General features: G+C 41.9%; 1 protein-coding gene across 1 annotated transcript in view; it reads right to left on the bottom strand.

Moving 5' to 3' along the window:
- LOC135323474 (spindlin-Z) overlaps nucleotides 1–6,069 on the bottom strand; it is a 51,776-nt gene extending 45,707 nt beyond the window's left edge. Inside the window, exon 1 of the mRNA XM_064501992.1 lies at nucleotides 5,932–6,069. The gene's annotated coding sequence lies outside the window, so the exon portion shown is untranslated. The remainder of the gene's footprint in view (nucleotides 1–5,931) is intronic.
- Between the last annotated feature and the right edge of the window lie 13,329 nt (nucleotides 6,070–19,398).

The following is a 19,398-nucleotide window of genomic DNA, read 5'->3' as shown; positions in this document are numbered from 1 at the left end:
CCTAGTCAGCACAGTAACATTGAAACACAATTAAGTTAGAAATGTTCCCTGTGTTCTTAATTGTTCTGGCCTAGTAGGAATGGGCGGGGGAAACACACTAAGCAACACAATGGAGAGAAATAAAAGCCTTAAAGGTATGCACTCAGAGGGAATTGTCATCTTAATGGGCAATTCCCAAAGTTACGCCGTTAGTTTGTCAAGGTTGGGAACTCGGGATTAAAGACTACCTGTGAACCATTAGGAAGACACTCTGGAAACAGCAAGACAGAAGATCCACCAGTGACTAAATGCAGCAACACATTTTACTGGAGCACTTGAAGAACACTAAAGCATTTCTGAACTTGCCGATACAAACAGTCTTGAGAAACTTCAGCAGACAGACAGGCTCCCAAAAACTCTGACACCAAGTCAAACAAACAAACTCCAGAAGCAAGTGTTAGGAATAGTCAGGTCACTGCACACCACTCATCTCTCCCAAGAAATGGAAGTGCGGGGATTGAACCCAAGACACTAATTAAAATAGGATACAAGAGTACACCAGCTTCAACACACCCAGGGAAAAGAATCTGCGTAGAGCTATGACAGAAGAAGCAGCAATGAAAATACAGAGATTACCTCAAAGACAGCAAGTGGATTCAGAAAATCAGCCACCATGACTGAATTTTTTTCCCTACACAAGGCTACTGCAAGTCATCATTATAAAAGCAACCAGACTATTAATGAAAAACACAGTAACAATAGAAAAAGAAAAAATACAGTTCTGTCTTGTTCAAACTACCATCTGTAATTGAAGGGTCTAAAGTTCAGCATTCAATCTGTTTAAATTTAGTATCTACTAGATCACTGAAATCCATACAACTGCTCTTGAAATTAAGATCGACTCTCATCAGTATGTGTAGATGCAGACCTTGAATACCACATACCAGGATATTCAATAACATAAGAAAAAAATCCTACAATACATCTAAACCACCTTGCAATAACTGCAAATATTAGAATGTGATTAAGTAACATTTAAGTCTAATACAGTCATCACAGTTCACGACAATCTGCATGTATTTCATCAGTTTGTGAAACCAATAAAGTTTCCAAGTAAGCAAACCAAGCAAGATGTCATGTAATGTTGATTTAGAGGAGTTTTGTAACATACATTATAGAAAGAAACATACAAATGGAATCTCCATTCATAGAAACATTCTCAATTATCCTCTCTGATAGCCAAACCAATTAATCTCCTAAATTCTGCAAGTCATCACAAAATTCACATTTCAGATTAAGACATAAAGTTAAATCCAACCACTATCACACAGTGAATGCTGTAGTAAGTACCTCACATCATGGAATTAAATATCACCATTATTTCAAAGTTACTTCAGTAATTCTCATGTCCATTTTTCATCAAAATCAATGGTTCACAGATAAATACAAATTTGTTAATTATATTGTTTCAGGAACTCAGCACCTGTCTTTGTCACAGATGTGGATGGAAGCTATCTGGACATTTATATAAGAAAGGTCATATTCCCCATTCTTTTAAGTCATGTGGTATGCTGACATCTAGGCAGTTATTTTCCTTGGATAGCAAGTGGGCTACATCTTGATATGTGAAAAGTACGAATTAGGAAGAGCAACAAGCAAAAAAGATCACTATTTGCCTTCAGATCATAAAAAGTACCAAGCCCAGAAGAGTAGTAAGACCATGCAAATGAGGTAAAAAAAAAAACAGACAAAAATAAAAAAATTCTCTCACACCTCATATCAAAAACAAGGGATCTAATCATCCAAACGAAAAATGAGTTTTCATGTTAACATTTTTCTCCTTTGGTTAGGCTTCCCTGTTCTAAAGCTGCTTTTTAAGCCACTTTATCAAATCAGTTTTCAGCCTCATCTACAAAAACATACACTCATGCTATACCATCAAGAAGTCAAGTTTGATCTTTCTAATACCTGGGGGAAGAGAAGGAAGGAAGAAAGCAAGGTGGGAAGGAAGGAAAAAAAAGAAACAAAAAGAACAAGAAGTTCACAGCAGTAGGCCTTTAACATCAAAAAAACCTGGCTGTTCATCTTCTTCAGAAGAACAGAATCTTATTGAGAATTATTTGTCAAAAATTAAGCAAACAACAAATTACATTTAATGAACTTTAAAACAGTTATTGCATCAGCAGAATGTTTACAGATCTCAACATGTCAAAGAGTTCAGCTTGGCAACAGCTGGCAATGAAAGATAGAGAATAAGAAGTCGATGGAAGAACACTATTGAGTCAGAAAAACAGAAAAACAATGAAACGTAAGATGAACTGTAAGTGTTCTGGACTTCACATTAAATGGAAATTTCACAAATATGTAGAGCTACATTTAGTTATGATTTGTTCTTCGATCAAAGATTCACTGAAACATATTTCCCATGAAAAGAAATCAGTTTGTTTCTGACATCTTCCAGCAAGCCCATCACAGTGGCTGTGCACTTCTTGCAGTCTTTTTTTGGTCCCCCCTGAGCTCATTTCATAATATGAGCAAGTGACCAGTTTTAGAAATGAGGATTTAACAAATACTTGGGCTTTTTTAATTTTGGCTAACCGTAGCCTGGCATTATCCACAATGACAAGCACAGTGGAGTGTTTTAGTGGCATCAAAGGCACAAAGATTTGGCAGGTTCTTCAATGAGATCAGCTTTCCAAGGTATATTAAGGAAGATCAACAACACTGATTTTTGACAAACTCATCTAACACAACCAAGGTAGGAAGGAAAATCTTCCAGGTATCGTACAAAAGAACAAAATTACAAGTTACAGCAAAGATGCCATAAAACAAAACAAAAAAACCCAAAACAATGACAATTAAAACTTATAAACCTAATAATGTGGAGCTGAATTTTACGGAGTAAGATTTCATGACTTTTTTATGGATTTTTTTTTTTTTTTTAATGGAATAACTCAGTTCTAGCAGCAACACTACCATGTACTAGAGTAAGAAACATCAAGCCTATTTTGAAGTGATTTTTTTCAGTCTAAACCCATTATCCAAACGGGTTCTTGCGGGTAGATTGTTTATTTTTATTTTCTTTTGTACAATTGTTTATTTTTAGTTCTGGAGCCAAGAGGACCAGCTTAAGTATCAAAAGGACTATTCAGAGGGAGGAGCTGCATATCTTAGTACATTTTACACTTCTAATGAGAAAGTCAGTAATAGTAATAATCTCAAAATTTGGCTGTTTTAACAGTGAACGATAACATATCTACCACTGGCAAGCTATTCCAGTGGTTTTACCAATATTACCTTCTTGAATAGGTGGTTAAGAGGTTAAAAAAAAAAAGTAACTGACTGCTGCAGGAATCTACTGACATATCAAGTTACAGACTTTTGCTCAGACTTTTCCATCTAGAAGTAGTACAGTTGGCTCAGGAGCCATGACGTAGATACACATTCCAAAATGATCTTGTAACTTGGATAACTCCACTCAAGTTTTACGTTGTTGTAAACTCAATATTACCATTTATTTTCTCCTCACCTCCAATTAATCAACACTTGTTAATAGGGATCACAAAAAGCAGAAGGAAAAAAAGAGTCACAGACTGAAAGAGTATTACTAATATGATACTTAATTCTAGCATTGAAGCATAGTAATTATTTACTTCTACCTCAGTAAAAACTATATGATTATGCTATGCCAGTGCTTTTCCATTTGACACCTCTCAAAGCAAAGCAGCCAAAGACCACGGAGTTAGGGCGTTATTTTAAAGGCACTACTCAGATATTAACAAAAGTTATGGCTATCGATGTGTACATGCTTTGAATAAAGACTGTCTTTAAATATAATCTTCGGAAAAGAAACCATTTACTATAAATTACAGTAACACATATGCCTAGAGAGCAATAGAAAGCATCATGTCCTTTGCACCTTGAGCGTTTATCCTTAAGTTACAACCTGGAAATAATGCTGTTCCACACCAGATCATTTTAGATATGTCCAAGACACTACCTTCAAATGTTATTCTGGCTTTACGTCATAAAAAAGCAATAAAATATAAGCAGTTTTCATCGAAGCCAGAAGGGGGTGCTCTGAATAACTGAGGTTGGGGGGTGTTGAACTGAACATTTGCCTTGTGTTAGGAGAGGTCAGAAACATGCTGCCTTGCTTTAGTTCAGTAGCACACTTAAGTTCACGATGCCATGCCTTTTCTACAAAACGTAATTTTAAAAAAATTTAATAAAAGGAATCTGGAAAACAGGAATGGTCCCTTTAACAAAAAAGGAAACTGCTTCGTTTTGTGCTATTGTCATCACAAGGGCAAATTAATCTGTGACAGAAAACTAGCAACACAAAGAGACCTGGCAAGTGTTAATTCCAGGTTTGTATCTCATGATCTGCGAGCTATTTAAGATACTGACACCGAGATATAGGGAAAGCCAAGAAATCAAAAAACCCTATACTATAGTTTTTAACCTACACAATGCCTATTCTGACATAACTAGTTCAGCTCTTTTTAAACGTGACTGTGCTGAGTTGATACCTTACACTGAACTGCACCCTAAAATGAAAGCAGCGGCCCCAGACCATTCTGCCGGTGTAACACAGTATTTCATCCCTGCCAGCACTTTGGTGCATCAGCCTTCCCCCACCCAAAAAGAGAAAAAGATACGCACATTCCGCCCAAGGCCTCCCGGCGGGGCTCGGCCAGCTCCCCCCCCTCCCGCCCCCGCCCCAGGCCCTGCCAGGCTCCCCAATCCCCTCTGCTTTTAGGTTTCATTTTGTTGTAAACAGCAAAACGAAAGGAGAGAAAGCTTCCAAAGCGAGGATCCTTACCCTTGAAATCCCGCCATGCGCGCAATAAGGAGGGTGAATTGTTTTTCCTCTCCTTTTTTTTTTTTTTTGGATGGGAGATGGAGGGGGGAGGAGGGGAAAGAAACAAAAGCCTAAACGGAGGAGCGGCTTAAGCGGCGGAGACCGAGGGAGAAGGCGGAGAGCCTGGTGGAGGCGCAGGGCGAGCGTCAGCCATGTTGTGTGTGTGTTGGTCCAGTATTTACAAACCTGCAGCTGCAGCAGCGCTCGGAGCCTGGGAGCGAGGGGGGGAAGGAGAAGGGAGGGAGAGAGAAAGGAGAGGCGGGAGGAGAGGGAGGCACGGGGCGAGCGGCGGCGGGGCGGGAGGAGGGGGAAGCGGCGGCAGACAAAGGGAGCCGGCGGAGCCCGAGCGGAGCGCGCACACGCACACCCGCACACACACTCACTCGCTCGCTCACACGCACTCGCGGCGTGTCTCGGGCAGCGGCGTGTGCCAGCCCGGCGCCGCAGCCCGCCGGCAGCTCCCCCGGCTCCAGCCACCGCGGCGCGGCCTGGCCCCGCCGCCGCCCTCACGCCCCCTTCGCCCCGCTCGCTGGCGGCGCCGGGGGGGCCGGGGCATGCCTCCCCCCGCCTCCGCCTCCCCCCGCCGGCGCTATCGGCAGCGCGGCTTATCTGCCGGCGGCCCCTCGGCGGGCCCCAGCCCGCGGCACAATAGCCCGCGCGGGGGAAGGGGGGTGTGCGGGCGGCAGCGGCGCCCTCCCCTCCCCTGCGGGCAGGCGGGGGGGGCACGGCCGGGGGCCGGGCCGGCGGCGGCCCCGTCCCCCGCCCCGAGGCCGGAAGGGTGGGGGGAGCCGCGGGGGGAGCGACGGCGACAGGAGCCCGGGGGGCCCCACGGCCGCCCGCCCGGCAGCGGCGGCGGCGGCTTCCGGCAGGGCGGCGGGGGAGGGGGACGGAGCCGGGACGCCGCGAGTGAATAAATAACGTCGGCCCCGGGGGAGGGGAGGAGAGGCTGGGAGCGGCGGCTCCGGCTCCGGCTCCCCCCACAGCGACTCCCTCCGGCTCTGCCCGGTACTGGGCCGGGCCAGGCCAAGGGCGGCGCGACGGGCTGCGCTCCCCCCGCCGCCCCTCCCCCGCCGTCCCCGCTCGCTCACCTGCCGGCGGGACGGGCGCCCGGGGGTGCCAGGCGGGCGGCCCGGGGGTGCCAGCGCTGCGGCCGCCGCAGCGCCCCTGCCTCGCCAGGCCGCTCACCTCCTCCGCGGCGGCAGCAGCGGGGACGGCTGCGCCTCTCGTCTCGTTCGCCCCCCTCCGCCGTCGCCGCCGCCGCTGCCTCCTGCTCGCCTCTGCCACATTTGGATCCCCCTCTCCCTACGCGAGCTCCGCCGCCAGGATAGAGGCCTCCTCACCTTCCTGCCAAATAGTGAGCCAACCGCATCGAGCCGTTCAAAACACAGGGCCGGGCCCCGCCTTCCCCCGCCGCCGCCCCCCTCCCTCGCCGCCGCCGCGCAGGCGCCTTGCGGCTTCCGAACTGCGACAGGAACGCAGGAAACCATCCTCCGCCCCGGCCGCCGCCGCGCGCTGCCGCGCATGCGCAACTCCCCCCCCCCCACCCGTCCCAACCGCCGCTTGCCGGTGCCCAGGTGGAGGCCGGTGGCCCCAACCGCCGCCGGCCCGCGGGGCGCCGCCGCTGCCTCTCCCCGCCCTCCCCTCGCCCCCATCTGTGTCCAAGCGGTGCCAGAGCAGCGTGAGCGATCGTGGTCACGCCGAGAGAGCGGCGGTGTGCGGCTGCCTACCTGAAAGGCGCGCTGGTACTTCGCAGGACGGCAAAAACTGTGTGGAAGTAATAAAGGTTTTGGACTCGAAGCGTAGCAGTGTCGAAATAGCTGCGTTGAATTTACCGTGGTCTCTAAAAAGAAAAAAAAAAAAAAGCAAAAGGCTGCGCTTTCGCTTTGGAGGAGAGCCAGAGTTATTTCTTAGGACAGAAAAGTAGTTCCATGGGATTTCTTCAAAAATTCGTGCCCTCCACATAGTTTGCTCTTGTGATCTATGGGAATAAGAAACTTAAAAATTGAAGAAAAAAATTTAAAAAACCCCTTGTGATTACAATTTTTTATATAGTCTTAATAGGCTTTCCTGGGTGCTCCCCAACTTTCCATTTCTATGAGGCTGAAGGGAAATACGTGAGGTGGCAGTAGGTGCAAAGCCTGCGAGTAGTCAGGACTACATTTTCACGTTTGCCAGACACACAGATGAGTACCATCTACTGAATCACTAGCGATACCAAAAAAGAAGCAGCAAGCTTAACTATGATAATGGCCAACATCTTCAAATTAATGAAACGCACACAATTTAGGGAGCTAAAAAAGGAGGCGATTCAATAAGCCATACCAGGGTTTTTCAAAGAAAAATGTGCAGGACATCACATGAAGGAAAGGAGTCAGCTATAGATGCGCTGCTAGAATTGAAAATAGAGGTTTAGACAAAGTGGTGAAAATGAAATGCACGGTCACCAAATCATGGTCCATCACATTTTGCTACATCGTTCATGGATATAGCTCCAAGAGCCATTCATAGCTTTAGACTGACAAAAAACAAAATGGAAAACATCAGCAAGGAAAATATGTTCTCCTTTGTTAAATAAATGCTTTGAAAAAGAAAACAGGTGAACAGGCGAGGCATGGTCTGCCTTAACAGATTAAATGGGGATTTTTTTTTCTGATTAGACATTGGTGGGTATAGTATGACACGATGTGTTGTTTGTTACAACATTGTTGGACTTCAGTACATGACAAAAGCCCTGAAGAATTCTTTATTTGGCTTACTCTCCCTTAAAAGTCATGCAGAGTTTCATTGAAGGCCATCATATTGTGAAATCAAAATGCAACTTAATTTAATTAATAGCATTCTGAAAATTGTCCTTTATCTTACCAGTTAAAAAAATAAAAATGCTATACATAAACTTCCTAGTCTTCTTGGATGCCTTGAAGAACTGTCTAGTTTGGCTAGGAACAGAACAGCTGTACTCTTGCTCTTGAGAAGCTTCAGGTGGGAACCAGGTTCCCATGGTCCTAGAAAACTTTGCTTTTCTGACATCCTCCCAGCCTAAAAAGAATCAGCCTTAACTACTAAAGAATCACGGCCCCTTTGACTTGATGGTACAATCAAGAACCCTCAAAATCCAAGTGGCAAGATCTTTGCTTGATTTGAATTTGAAGGAAGAATGGCATCTTGCCTCTGAGGCTGCTCTGCAATCAGCATTTTTAAATGCTGTGATCAGTCGGCAACTTCAGCTTCAATTTCACCTTAAAGGACCAGTTGTCTCTTTGAGATAGCTACCTGGCTACCTGGCAAATTTGTCTTTTCCAAGCAAGCTGCTATAACGCTAATACAGGAAATTATCTAAAGTCAACAGAAACAGAGGCTTCTTTCCAATGCATTTGCTCTATGACATTGTTACAACGCTGATGAAATTTATCCTGATGGCAGGAACCAATCACCTACCTTTTAGTAATTTAAAACAGCAATAAGTTTTGTATTCAGGTGATTTACATTAAAAATTTCGTTTTTAAGAGAATACTTGCATACTGCAGGAAGTTGTTAATAAAGCTCAGCTTTTAGAAGAAATGCTACAACTACTACTGAAGTAAAACAGCTGTAACTTCCAGGAACAGGCTTACAAAGAATTGACTTCATTTAGAATTGAAAAATTTGTAAAAATAACATTGAAAAGCATGTTTAAAAGAAGTTAAGTCAGTATTTCAGTCTGCAAATCCAACAGCTAATTCAGATTTGAGAGGTTGACTTGGGTTTCACAGGTTGAATTAGTTCCTTAGTTTATTGCATTGAGTGAGTCCAACCTAGTAAAAGGCTTTTAAAAGCAACAATTCATACTAGAGAGTTGGTGGCTTTGCTGTAATACATACATACAGATATACATATATATATATGGCAAGATCCTTATCCTCAAGATCAGGTCTATATGGGAAAGTTTTGGTGGCAAAGTTCTCCACCTCATAGTTCAGTGTCAGTCCATGATTGGATTTTCTGTCAACAAAACTCTTCCACTTTTACCGGTGTACTTACACCTATATTCTAGATACAGGATTCCTACTATGTGTCAAGGAATGACAAACTGCTGAAGAGAAAGAGGAAAAAAAAGTCTAATAAATTTGCCTGGAAAGAAAAGTCACGGATATTAGCCAGACATACCTTTAAAACAGATACAACTTTTTGTCGTGTAAGATGAGACCCTTCTTCAACAGACTTTCTTTGGTCACAGCGAGAGAGAATACCAAATAAATCATACTACAGTTGCAGAAATTTAAACCCTTGTCCTCCCACTCCTCACTTGCATCTTCCCTCCTCCCTTTCACACACACACAGAAGCAGTAGTCCTCAGGCTGTTGGTAGACAAAATATAGCAGGTTTCCCCCCGATAATTTCCATGTATGCAGAGAAAATCGCTATCATAGCCAAAGTAGATATGTAACGCAAATTATACCTTTTATTTCCTTTATACGGACTTTGAAACATGAGAGGCTTGATGAGCAACGTAATTTGCAAATATGTGATACTCATTTCCATCTTGAGAATTTGTGCTTTACAGCAGATTCAGAAATATTTGAGACACATGTGCTGTCTGTGTATTGTGCTTTACAGTTTCCCCAGGGGAACCTAAGAATAATATAAAAAAAAAACACAGTGGGAACAAAAACCCACTGTGAGAAATCTCACAGGAAAAGAAAGAAAGACATAACCTCCCAACTTCACCTATTAGTAGCTTTCAAAGAAGATAGGAAAGCTCTAGTCTTTCAGAGATTTAGTGCTGAGGTAGGAGAGAAAAACTTTATAAAATATTGATCCATTTTTTTAAGCTAAGTTCATTTCCATAAGAGAGGGAAAATATCATGTAGATAATTATGTCATTTTTCTCCCAGTAATGTCAGATTAATTAGCAAATATTACAGGCTATTTTAAAGTTACACAATGACCATATGCCTCAAATTCTGTTTCAGTTTTCCATCATATTTACATGATTTTACTTGGTGTTTTTTATTCTCGTTTGTTGTTCATTCACTTTTTATGTATAAAATATTCTTTACTTTTTTGCTATAATTACAGTCATGTCACTTGTAGTTTAAATGTATTTGCTAGTTCTTATCCATGGGTTGTATAAAAAGAAAATTAAGCACTAATCTGTTCTAAGTTGATACTGAAGACAGAGTATGTACATAACTTGGTAGAATGATTTGCTATATATTAGTGCTGTCTCAGCTGTGACAGTCTAAGGATATAAATGAGGCTGCTTTGGTAAGGGTATTTATCAAGTCAACTTCTAGCATGATGATGAACATAAAAAGAAATGACAACCGATAGACTTCTAGGTGCATTTAAACTCGTACACTAACACATCTACTTCCATAAAACCAGCAACCATTAAAACAACCTCACACAAAAGCCTTGGTTACATTATGCATAGCTGCACTTGCAATGCTTAACCTAAAATGAATTTTGCCAAATAAGGACAATTCACAGTGGAAATATTGTTTGAGTGGGTCATCACTGCCAAGACTCAAAAAAATGCGAAACGGAACAAAAAAACCCCCAACCAACCAAACCAAAAAGACCCCTGCACATAGAGTTAATGCAATATGAAGTGATAACCCACACAGACCATACCCACATGGTCATTATAGACCACTCTGTGTTTAAAATTCCAGGGGAATTCCTTAACTAAGTACAAACTGGAAGTACAAATTGGAAGATTTGCATATCAAATAAACCCCATTTCCCCACAGCCTAGTGAGACACATGAGGACCAGGCTTCCAGGAGACCATAACACAAATGAAGCCAGACTGCACCCAAACAAGCGAGAAAAAAGCTTAGCAGCAGATCTTCACAGCTATCACAATAGGTACCTCTCCCACATCTCAACCGTCAAAATATAGGAACTCTATACATGTGCTTACCAAAATGTGACATACTCCCTTTCATGCATCGTAGGTCTTCACGGAAACAGCATGAGTTAAGCAAAACAACCACTGCTCATCGGTATTGAGCCAGATGGACAGTCAATGAAGGATGGCAACACCTATTTAATAGTAGTACAGTACTATATTTTTCACTAACTTTTTTCTCTTTTTTTTTTAAGTTGATTAGCACAATTCAGTTAAATTTAGATGAACTGTTCTTAGCTTATGTGTTCTTAGTTCTGTGGAGTGTTCTTAAATATGTTCTTTCTGTTTCAGTCCTGAAAAAGCTTAAATTTTGCTGTCTTTTTGCCCCTCCTCCCAACATCCATTCTTATTCCACTCCCCCTCCTCCACCTCCATCGGATCATTAGGTACAATAACAGGTATTAATTCGCTCATAAATATTGCTGTATTTATTGTAACTGAACATTCTTGTGGGCATAAATGCCTAAATGAAGACTGTCAAGGTTTTCCTATGGTTTTTGTGCCAGGCTCAACTAGACTACCAGACATAACTTTTTCATGTAATGAAACTCTATGATATACGGTCTGAAAAATATGTCTTTTCAGTCTGCTTTTGTTTAACAGCACTGTTGGTATAGTCAACCTGAGCAGTCTTCCATAGTCTGGAGCCAACACAGAGCAGACAGACAATATGTATTTTTAGTCTACAGTTAATATACAATATAAGGATCATATTGTAAGCCTTGGTATGAATTAAGAGAGCCCATTAACGTATAGAAGTTCTCAGCATCTATAGGTTATTTTTTCTAAAAACTTGGAAGAGAAACACATCTAGCATTTAGGCTTCAATGCAAGACAGTTGGTTGTTTAATGCCAACCTTCCCCCCCCCCAAAAAAAACAGCTCATAGTATCTTAGTAGTCACTGTGGTTGCAGCATTTTAATTTATAGATGTTTCTTCCGTCCCTTTCTATGGGTCACCTTTGGCATTTGAACACACACATGTTTCTCCGTAGTGTATATTTTTAAAACAAAAATTCACCTGAACATCTCACGGCTCAGTGGATATATATTGAAATATATTTTCTTACAGTCTTCCTTAACACGTATTTTTGACCTGTCTTGAACAGTGATTCACAGACTTTAGTGAGTGCAGTTTCAGTTCTAACATCAGACTTCTTAATCTGAGCACATATCTCATGAAACAGAGTTGATTTTCTACACCCTACAAACTCTAGAATATAGATGGTTACAAAATGATATACAGTGTTCTAAACAAACCAGAAAGATTTTCATTTAAGTGTTTCATCGAGGAAGGCATATTCCTGTCTAAGCAAAATGTGGATTTTGCTTTAATTCCATGTAGAAATTTTGTTTTAACTCTCCTCTACAGTGATAAAGAATTATATAATCTAAAATCAGAGGAGGATAAATAATATCCCACAGAAATTAAATCAATATTGAAAAACATAGGAAAGTTGCCTCACACAGTTCTAGCTTGACTTCCTAATGAACCAAATGCATGTGAAATAAGCAAAACAGTCTCCCAGCATTTCCACTTCTGCTGATAAATTTTTAGATGTGGGAGTTTTGACCAAGTAGTAGTCCTGTGGTTTCTCTTAGTAAGCAAGGTTGTAGCTGATGCAAAACTACTGCAGAAACAAAATAGACTGAAAAATACTAAGGCAAATTGTTCCTATTAATTTTTGATCCAGAATGGATTTGTTTTCTTTAGGAAAACAAAACCAATGAGAAGTTCCTACTGTGAGGAGATGTTTAAAGCTAACCCACAAAAAGCTTACCATGCAATGATGTCTAACTGCTAGTAGAAATGGTCAGTCTTTGTAACAGAATTGTATCTGAACATCTTAGGATTTGAGATGCAGTTACTGTATATTGTAACAAGATCAAGGCAGGTGATCCTTGAAGTTTTGCTGCCTGTGGCTCTGAAGAGCTTAGAAGTATCTTCTCCATCAGGTAGGTGGAAAATATATTTTTTTTTTCTCAGACAAGAAACAAGTAACATAGAATGCCAATTAGCAACTTCAGCATGCGTCCTAATTGGAAGGAGGGAGAAGTTGAGTGTAGCTAGAGATGCCAAATGGGGATTTGGGGTTGTGGCTGCATGTCCCTCAGTAGTATTGAGCTATTGCTACCTCCCTCTTTGCAGCTTGTTCTCCCCTTCTCACCATCTCATGTGTTGCATTGGCACAGCTGTTAACATCCACGCTGCAGCAAATTACATACGAACATGCACACATACATACACAAACATAGATTAGGAGGTTTGGGGACGGCAACTGCATGAACTGGCACCACTTGACAAATGACACTCTTAGTTTAGCTAGATGTAGAGAATTGTAATGGAAAGGTTCAGAGTGGTATTAATGGGAGTGTCTGGGCACGGAAGCACCAGGGGAACAAAGAGCAGCAGAAGAGATATAGGAATGGCATGCGCTGATGGCACCTAGATTAGCAGGTCATCAAGATCCCAAAACATTTGCATGCATCTCCTCAGGACAGCCAGACTGGGAGATAAAGCACAATCAGTAAATCCTAGTGATTTGCAGAGGTGGGATGGGATTGAGGGACTAATCACTATCAGCTCCTGAAAGGCACAAAAAGGTGCATCCACAGCCAGCGCATAACCAGTAACCTAAAAAGGATCCAGATGTGTTGTGGACTTGATACCTGAGCTGTTCCTTGTCCTTTCTGTCACCTTCAGGAAGCCTGAATACTAGAGAAACACCTGGCTGCCCACTTCTTGCTGCCAGGTGCTGGACAGATTGCTTGGACATACACCTGGTTGCCTGAATGTGATGCGACTGTGTGAGTGGAATCAGTTCTGTTTTAAAATAAAACCACCTTCCCTTTCTATAAGGTCTCACTTTGAGCTTTGCTACCACTGTTGCAACATTTCCTACATGGAGATCTATGTCGCAAAGGGAATGTTGAAAACTGAAAGAAGATCAGAGGAAACTTGAGGCTATAAGTAATTAAATTGGGGCCTCTTTTATGAGGATGTCTCTCATTCTGCTTGACAGGAATGGAGCTCTCTTAAGTCTTCTCCATTAACTCAAAATGTAATGATGCGCTGTGTAATGTGCTGTTAAAACACAACGCATGTTCTAGTATGATAATTAATATAACTTGCCTAACCAACAACAGTGTTAAAAGTGGGTGCTGACTGAGCACAAAAGGGATGTTGTGGTTACAGCCTCTCATTTCACCACAGACAGAGGCAGATCACATAATCTAGCCACAAGCTAGCTACACAGTTTAGATAAGGCCTGTGATGAGTTCTCAAATCCTTTATGTTTATACCTATCTATACCTATTGCAACATAACTATCTCCTTGAAAATTAGGTTTAGCCAGTCTCAATGTTGGAAACAACTATTTTCAAGTGTCACTTTTGGCAGCTGAGGTATGTTCAATCATACGACTTACAGGGCACCTATTCTTTTTCTTCTCTGGTGCTGTTAATTTGCATTCTGTATATGTATTGTCTTAATTACATGCTACCTAAGCTTGTGCCTTACTTTTCAATAAGCAGTTTTCCTTAAGGCAGATGGTCATGCTGCAGCTTTTACTGGCCAGATACTTCTCAGAGGTACACAGTGAAGGACAAGAGGCAGCAGTCATAAGTTGCAAAATGGAAATTCTGGCTGGACATAAAGAACAACTCACTCCCAGTGTGAAGGGTCAAGCCCTGGAACAAGCTGCCCAGAGAAAGTGTGGAATTTCCATTTTTGGAGATTTTTGAAACTCAGCTGGATAAGGCCCTGAGCAGCCTCATCTAACTTTGAAGTCAGCCTTGCTTTGGGCAGGTAATTGACCTCCAGAGGTCCCTTCCAACCTATTTTTCTTCTGTGATTCTAATAAGGAAATCCCAGTTCTCTAATGTCTTCATCCTGTTTCTGCGCTAAGGATCCTTCCTTGTGGAAGCAGCTCAGAGCTTTTCTAAACAACTATTGGAAACTGCTTATATAAATGTATGAGATGGAAATACCATTTCCCTATAAATCAAGAAATCTCAGGGAAAGTTCACCCTACCTTTTTCTAGTGAAGACCAAGCAGTGGTAATTTAACAATCAGTAAAGAGACAGGAAAGCTAGCACACCTACCAAATATCTTGTCATGAGACAATTCAGAGGATTAAACTGGACTCTCCCATGAATACAATAAGGATGCAACATGCATTTCCTTCTGTAGCCAACAGTTCCTTCTGCACCTTTCTAGGAAAGCTTTCACCCCAACAGGCCCTGGCAACATGCAGGAATGTGCATCCCACTATAGGCAACATTATTAGTTGATGTGAAAAAAGAAGTCCTCCCTTGTACTCCACAACTCCACAACTTTTTTGTTCGTCGTCTTCTTCAGACATGACTGTGGGGACCAGTCACACTCTTCTGTCCTCAGCTGCATAAAACTGAAGGCATGGGTTCACCTCAACTGGTAACAAAGCATGAGATAAAACAGAGGAGAATAATAACCAGTGAAATTAATTATATAGATATTTTTTAAATGCTGTGCTAATGCAAATAATTTGCAGATGTTAAAATATCTATAATAGTTTTGTTATGGGTAGCATATTATTATTTCAAAGTCACAACACAAGCTTGTCAAAGAAGCAATATCTAAACAAATAAGAGATTGCAGTTATTTATGAATTTCATCCAGAACCTGTTGTTAACACTTGTATATAAAGAATGATATTCTCCCTAACTCTTTGACTTGAAATCATAAGCTTGTGATAAACATCATTTAGTAAATACACCAAGCCAGACAAGACTGATGCAAGCCTGAATCATTTCAGATTTTCACCACATATATATTCCCGGCCATACAGGATAGTTTACATTTTTATGGTGCTGATATATTGCTTAAGATCCAATGAAAGAGATGTGAATTGTCTATACATCCCTGAAGAGAAAAAAGCAGAAAACAACTTGACATTTGACATTTAGATCTGCATTTGTTTCATTTTTAATAATTTTAGTTATCGTGCTTCAGTTGTGAGCATGGGATGGAAGAAAGACAAAACTGAAACATTATTTAAAATAGAGAATGGAGACCTCTTACACAATTTAAAAACTTTTCTTTGTCATATTTGGTATAATATCATGTACCTATTATCTGAGAGGAAAAAAAGGACACATGCTGGTAGTAAAATTACATCATAATGTCACTGTGGCTGACAGATGAGTGAACTTTTGCCTTAAACATTTCTTGGTACATAAGGTGCAAGCAAACCATAACCCCGAACAAGCCATCTGTTCCCGGCAGAAACAGGACTGAGCTGCTGCAACCCCCGAAAAGGTCTCCCTGCGACCACCCGGGACACACCGAGCGTGCGCCGAACCAGAGCACGATCAGGCAGAGACTTTGGGACCTGGACTGCAAATTATTGCCACTTAGCACAACTTCTATAAAACTTGCTTAGCATGAGTAGCTAAATTTGCTGAAGCCTTAGGCCGCACTCCCTAGTTCAGTGAGAAAGGGCCCCAGAGCTGGTGCAGGCGGGAATGATAAGGGAGTTACAGGCAGTTTGCATTCCTGTGCTTCACACTCCGGGAGGGAGCATGTCAAGGCTTTGAAATAAGGCCTGCTTGGGCGCCAGGACCCTGGGAAACAAAGCCTCCTCTCACTGCTGAAACAGTGTTAATTAGGGGGTCTGGACTATCTCGGGGTCTGGATTATATCTCTTTCGTCAGGACCTTGGGAGATAACACCCACTGTCACTGCTGGGGCAGTGCTAATTGCTGGAACAACACCTCTTTGTCAGAGCCTTGAGAGACAAGGGCGGGACCCCAGGAACGAAGACACATCTGTCAGCAGAAACCGCAACAGTAAAGATAAACAGCCTACCTAGGGACAGTGATGAGACCCAATAAGGAGCAGGAGACCCCAGACCTAAATATTACTATTGGTTTGAACTACCGTGTGAGGGGTGGAGAGCTTAGACTGGAAAGTAAAATTGCCCAGAGATTTCTTTGTTCGGGCTCCCCCTTCGGAGGCACCCAGCTTGAGCTGTAATTACTGCACGTGTGTCACTAAAATTTATTCATTTAATTTGCTTTGATTTGGCTCCGAACTTTTCAGCGGGAACCTAGGGTCGGACCCTGTTATGGTGGCCGGCGAGCCTAACCTTCCATAACAGTTTGGCACCCCAGATGGGACCCTAGGTGACCACTGTCGGGGCCTCTCGTCTCCAAACGATCATCTGGCGCCATCAGGTGAGTTCACCTGGGATCTTTAGCCATGGGAGGCATCGAAAAGACCCCGGCCTCAACGAGGCTTGCGATGATTGGAGAGCTCGAACAGAGTCAGCAGAACATCATCGGACTCGGAGTGGTGGTAGCTAGTTTCTTCTCTCCTTTTCCAACTTTCTCTATCTTTTCCCCTTACCCTTGTTCCCCTCTCCCCTTCGCCTCCCCTTCGCCTTCCCCACCTTTTCTCCCCACTTTGTGGAAAACAAAGTTAAAAGGTTGTACGATATTTGACCGGTTTTAGCATCTTAATCTCATCCTTGGGATTGTAACGAAACCCTCCTGACATTGGATCGGGACAGTCGCCGAGTATCAATCTGAAAATAAACACTCTGTACATACGGACAGACACACACATGGGGTTAATGGATAAAAAGACCTGTAGGCACCAAATAGCAGCTATGACTGATACCAGAAATGAACATCACATAAATAACTCCAGTGAATAGATTTTTAGGGCACTGAGTAGATCTGGACAGAGAACCTTAAAAGCATTTCACTGGGTCCAAACTACAGTACTCCGCAGTATCCGTCTGCATGCCCTGGCTTCTTTTGCAAGGCGATCTGTGCAGAGGCAGGGAGGGAGCCAGGTATGTTCCTGTAGCTCTTATGGTCTGGACGACTGGTGAACCAGAACTATGAAGACCCTACAAAGTGCATCTGCCCTGCACTTTAAAGACAAACCTTGGAAACATTTATGATGGACAAATATCCGACTTTCCTAGTCTTCTCAAGTGGCTTGCCTAGGAGGCACTCCTCTTCCAAATGCAGCGGAGAGGTGGCTAGCAGAGTTTATGCTCCAGGGATCCTTAAATGAAAAAATAACATCTTCTGAGATGTGGCTGTCACTACATACTTCCAGCAACCCCGAGGTTCAGAATTGCTGATTTTATCTTGTGAAATGCCTGGCAGCCTGAGAACAGGGAAGTCCCCAAAACAGCCCGTGACCGTCCTTCATCTACTTTCTCCAATGTTCCATGTATAGAGAATTAGTTTCAAGAATGTGTATGAGTTACTTGGAGTGGTAAGTTTTTGGCTCCTTAACAGTTCTCAGCTGGAAAGTGACAGGTCTCTCTCTCCTTCTCTTTCTTTTATCAAGGGAAAAGACATCTAAGAACGTAATCTTAACTGTTAGATGTTAGATGTTTTAAAGTTTGATTTTTCAAGTGACCTGTAAGTAAAAATATTAAATGCTATCTTAGCTCTCATGAAAGTATCAGAAAGAGTGGTACAAAAATAAGTAACTCTTGTTTCATGTTTTTATAAACTTGATGACAGTCTTCATTTTTTGTGGAAGAAGATCTTTAGATACTTAGGAAGCAAAAGGACAGCAAGAACATCATCAGTGAATATCATGTTATATATTACTTTTTTGAAATCTCTGAAAACCTTGAATTGGCTGCAGAATGAAGAAGAATCATAAAAAATAGACTAATTATAAATACGGAAGAGACAAACATCGATACATCAAAAATTACATGTGGACAGGCAGTAATAAAACCTCAGACAATTACAGTCATATGGCATACATTGATTTATTAATAGAGTCAATAAAACATAGTTACAAAACAATATGTATTATACATGGGATGCATAACTTCTTGTTCACAACCTACCTGTCAGGCTGTGATCATAAAACAAAGAAGATTCATGTAACCTGGATGATGGTTACCCCATACCTATCTTCTCTGGGCTCAGCTTTTTCTTTTTTTTTTTTTTGCGGGGGCGGAGGGAGGTTGCTTCCAACTTATCAGTATTATTAGCATTCAAATGAGTAAGTTTAAATACCATTACTGTAGAGGAATCCAGGTAAAGCTGCTTTCTTTTTACTTTTTTATGTCCTTCCTGACTAAATTCTGCATCTACAGCACCTTGTCTTTGATGATTCCTGTGTCAGTCATGCCTTTGTTTTACATGGTCTTAAGACTTTTTTAGCGCTTTCTATAAACAGTAGTCAAGGATCTGATTGAATCTATAATTGTTTGTATTGGTGATTAAATAGGAAAAGTGAAAAAAAAGGGGAGGGACAATGATACAATAAATGACCTGTGTGCTTAAGCAAAATGATGTTGTCATACAAGATGACTCTGCTCCTTAATTCCCTCCCTCAAAATTGCTGTTTCTTATAACATGGATAATGTTATGAAAAACGGAGCACAGGTGATAAGAAACAATTAGAAGCTATACTTATCTATGTCTACTTGGAAAAATCATACACTTTTCTGTATAAGAGAGGTGAGGTGGAGAGAGCAATCAAAGGAGAATCTTATGGAAGAATAGTATTACAAATTACCATATTCTTGTCCATGAATAGAAGGGTTTTCAGATTAGTTTGCTATCTTTATAACCAAGGGTACTTCTGAAGAAAGTGATTCACAAGGTGAAGTGAAAAAAGGCATAATGTATGTACAGTA

This window comes from Dromaius novaehollandiae, chromosome Z (assembly GCF_036370855.1).
Source record: "Dromaius novaehollandiae isolate bDroNov1 chromosome Z, bDroNov1.hap1, whole genome shotgun sequence".
Classification (NCBI taxonomy): domain Eukaryota; kingdom Metazoa; phylum Chordata; class Aves; order Casuariiformes; family Dromaiidae; genus Dromaius; species Dromaius novaehollandiae.
The sequence above is the reverse complement of the archived record's forward strand: the minus strand, read 5'-3'. Positions and strand labels throughout refer to the sequence as shown.